This window comes from Otolemur garnettii, unplaced genomic scaffold, assembly GCF_000181295.1.
Source record: "Otolemur garnettii isolate 467f Iridium unplaced genomic scaffold, OtoGar3 scaffold00001, whole genome shotgun sequence".
In the NCBI taxonomy this organism is placed as follows: domain Eukaryota; kingdom Metazoa; phylum Chordata; class Mammalia; order Primates; family Galagidae; genus Otolemur; species Otolemur garnettii.
This window is the reverse complement of record NW_003852396.1, coordinates 32,436,513-32,441,023: the sequence shown is the minus strand read 5'-3', so window position 1 is coordinate 32,441,023 and position 4,511 is coordinate 32,436,513. Positions and strand designations below refer to the sequence as shown.

At 34.5% G+C, this 4,511-nt stretch overlaps 1 pseudogene; it reads left to right on the top strand.

Annotated features, from left to right (window-relative positions):
• The first annotated feature begins 3,058 nt into the window (after positions 1 to 3,058).
• Positions 3,059 to 4,003, top strand: LOC100943913 (annotated as a pseudogene).
• The last annotated feature ends 508 nt before the right edge of the window (positions 4,004 to 4,511 follow it).

Here is a 4,511-nt window from a genome sequence, read left to right as displayed (position 1 = left end):
CAAGTAGTTCCCGCATGTGAATGCATGCGATGTTTCATAAGTAAATGCAGAGCGGCCACAAAGTTTGTGCGCGATTTTAAATTGTGCACTATTTTGAACTGCACACTTAACTTTATTGCCCCCCTTTATGTTGCTAGTTGATTGTCATTTCTAAATTTGCTTAATTTCCCTATGCAGAGTTTTTTGTTGTTGTTGTTTCTGCTGTTGTTTTTGAGACAGAGTCTCACTATGTCACCTTTGGTAGAGTGTCCTGGTGTCACAGTTCACAACAACCTCAAACTGGCTTAAGCTATTCTCTTGCCTCAGCCTCCCAAGTAGCTAGGAATACAGGCTATTTTTGTTGTTGCTGTTGTTGTAATAGTTATCATTGTCTTTTTGCAGGCCCAGACTGGTACAAACCCACCCGCCCCAGGGTATGCGACTTGCACCCTAACCACTGAGGTATGGGCGTCAAGCCCAGGTTTTTATAATCTCTCTAGAATTGTGTTAGGTTTGGTTCTCTTTCACAAGCATGTTTGTTTTCTTTTTGAATTGTTGTACTTACTAGATGCCACTGTTGTTACCTTTCCTTGTCTTCATTTTTATTTTACATGTATATTTTAGTTTTTTTAATTTCTTATGAAAATTTTACATATTTTCCTTTTCAAAAATGTACATAATAGAAAAAATGTAGCCTATTCATTTATTACAAAGCTCATGATTGTAATTTTGTCCTGCAGATTTTCTATGTGGCCCTATTTTATAAATTGGTAAGGGATTGTAATTTTGAACTTGGTTTACTCTTTAATTGAATTGTTGTTCTGAGAAGTTATATGGGTTTGCTTCACATACAGTTTATGTACTAATACCCAATCTGTTTTATTTGCTTCAGTAAAGCCATTATTTCAAAAGAAATCTTGAGCCAATTTCTAATATCGTTGGTAAATAATATTCAATTTTCTTTTTATAATCTTGTCTCATATTCGTTTTTAAATGAGAAAAATATGCCCATGTTCAGTGGTTGCCAACTTCAAAATTAAGTGATAAGTTTAATTATCCTTTAGACTATAGGACCATCACTTTTTAAAAATTATTTGATTCATAACTAAATTAGATATTGAGGATCACAGCTCTTAAGCTCTTATAAGTTACATTTCTTTTGTGCTTCTCCTAAAGGATGTGGACTTTTCTGTTCAATCACTTCTTTGCTCATGCTACAATAACAATATTAGAATCCGTAGTTCTTACTTTTGCAAGCTTTCTATTTTCAATGTAAAAGTGGTTTTCCATATTTGTATTAATATTTCTCAAAAGGTTTGATGTGCCACCATTATTGTTTTTTGGATATCTGCTTTTTAAACTACCCTCAGAGCTAATACTAAGAATTCACACCATGGCAGACCTTAGCTATATATTGTTAATTTTCCAATGTCTTTTATAAGCTTTGGAATATGGTATTCCAAACGTTTTGTTGTGTGAGATAGATAGAGAGAAGTAGATTTACTTTGCAGTTAAATGGGTTAGGAAGTGAGGATAATTATCACCTGGTTCAAAAATAATTACCTGCTATAAGAATAGCTCCAAACTTTTTGATTTGCTTGTAGAGACAGATGCAATTAGTAAACTTTTAAAAATTTTTGGTATTACTTTCATACCACTCATTCTTTTGGAAAATGAGTTTAGAACGTGTACATTTCAAACTCTATTAATACATAACAATTGTGGCAAAATAGATATTTAAGTACAATATAAAAAATAATCTTCGATTGTCTTCATTCTACACAGTCTTTGCTATTCGAATATAGTTTAGAAATAATTATTGGAAAATGAATTCCAAATAGTGATGATAGATTAAAGGCTAGAATTCTGCTTTGAAATTTTAAATGCGATAGTGGTTTCTTCTGAAAATCTTCTGAATATTTGACACAATTCTAAACAATCTATGGATGGAAGCAATAAGAAAGAATATTAGAAAGAGGTTTTAAATGAAAGAAAATGAAAAAATAAGTCTTCTGATTTGTGACACACCACTAAAACATTATATTTCTTTTAATGAGAAGAACAATTCTTGTTTCTTAGCAAAGAATTTTCCTTGGGAAAAAAATGTGTAGCAAACAAGCATGGCTGGTATAAAAGCCTGTTGTACAACTCTAAATATCTGACTACAGATTCATGTAAAATTTCATGCTTTTCTCTATATCCATATACTATATAAAAACTCCTTTTTAAGCAATTAAAGTATGGCTAACCATAGAGACTTTCTTTATTTAATTAGTAGTTTATCATGTTGGCCCCAATTACGTGTTTTATAATACAAGGAGGTAAGTCAGAAAGAAAAAAAAGATAAATACCACATTATCCCCCTTAGGTGGAGAATCTAAAAATGTTAAACTCACAGATGTAGAGAATGAAATGTTGGTCACCAGGGGCTGAGGACACGTTGCTCAAAGGATACCAAATTCATTCAAGAAAGCTACTGTGATATAACATGGTGACTGTCGTTTTTAATTAAAAACACAAAATAATTGTGTGAGGTAATGAAAAAGCAATTATTTTACCTTCCCAATGAGCCACTGATGTCCTTTGATTGTAAAATTTTAAAATTAAAAAACAATTATACTTTTCTCTTGAAAGGTCCAGAATGTTTGAGAATCAAGATTAAATATTCTGGGCAGTGCCTGTGGCTCAAAATGGTAGGGCCCTGGCCCTATATGCCAGAGTGGCAGGTTCAAACCCAGCCCTGGCCAAAAAAAAAAAAAAAGATTAAGTTTTCTATCTAAGACGTTTTGACTCATACAAATGGAATACCTTTTATCATCTATTGGATTAAATGAACTGCTTGTTCATATAACTTTTAAGCAGCAATCACATGAGAATTTATTTGTTGCTATGCATCACTTTCTTCTGAATTGAAATATTAATATGTAAAGTAGGAAATTGAGCCCTGTTTACCATTTGTCCTTGCAGTCAAAAAGATAGCCAAGTATTTTACACCAATTAATCAATAGAGACATCAGTGTACAAATGAACTGAAATCTATCAAAGAATCTACAACAATCCACAGCCACTAGCTTCCATCATGTCACTGTCAAATTATACCAATTTCCATCCCAGCATCTTTCTTCTCCTCAGCATTCCGGGAATGGAAGCCTTCCACGTCTGGATATCAATGCCCTTCTGCCTGGTTTACCTAAGTGCTCTCCTGGGAAATTTCTCCATTCTGTTTATCATCAGAACGGGTCCCAGCCTCCATGAGCCCATGTACTTCTTCCTCTGCATGCTCTCCGTGGCTGACCTCATCATCTCGACCACCGCTGTGCCAAAAATCCTCAGCATTTTTTGGTTCCAGGACAGGGAGATCTATATTGAATCCTGCCCTGTAAAGTATTTCTCATTCACTCGCTCTGCACCATGGCCTCAGGGTTCATCCTGGGCATGTCCTTTGACTGGTACATGGCCATCTGCAGTCCTCTCAGACTCCCAGGTCCTGACACACAGAGTCATCAAGAACTTCGGGCTGGCGATTGTTTTCCGTGGGGCTGTGCTTTTTATTCCTCATCCATTTATTCTTAGGTGGCTTCTGTACTGCAAAACTAATGTCATCCTTCACACTTACTGTGAATTTATGGCTCTGATAAAGCTCGCTTGTGCAAAGACCAGGATCGCCAGAATATACAGCCTAACAGCTGCCTTCCTCACTGGTGGTTTAGATTTCATGCTAATCATGTGTTCCTACGTTGTCATCCTTTACACCGTCTTCCGCCTTCCCTCCAAGGCTGCTCGGCTCAAGACAGTACTGGGCATTTGTGGATCCCACGTGTGTGTGATCTTAATGGCCTATGCTCCTGCCTTTTTCTCCTTCCTTACCCACAGGTTTGGGCACAACGTGGCTCCTTATATTCACATCTTGGTGGCTAACCTCCACCTCCTTGTTCCACCTATGATGAACCCAATCATCTATGGTATTAGAACCAAGAGAATCCGAGAACGTTTCCTCCAAGTTTTGACTTTTCAAAAATTCTAAAACAGTCAACTCTTTCCTTTACAAATTTTCATAAGCAATGAAAATGAAATAGAATAAATAAATAACAAAAATGTAAGAGCACTTCATCTAGAAGCCTGAATCCATACATATGTTTTGTTTGTATGTAATGTTTAAAGTATGAATTAATGAACATAAGTAATATGATTGATTTTTTAAATTTATTTTTTATTAAATCATAGGTAACTCTTTTAGAAAATATCTGACTCAGGTTATTTATTTTTCAAATTTTTTTCCTTTTAAAACGATATCTCTACTATTATGTGATCTTATTTGCTATTAGGTTTAGTCCTACAAAAGAGAAATCATATTAATTTATTTTGTCTTATAGTGATTATCAAAAGTATCACATTGACTTTGAGGTCCCTAAGATGGTGAAAAGTTTAGATTTTAATTGACAGAATTATCTCTATATACATATCTTGTATAATGAGACTGGAGGACATTTGAATATGTAACCTTAGTAATTGAAATAGTTCTAGAAAAATAA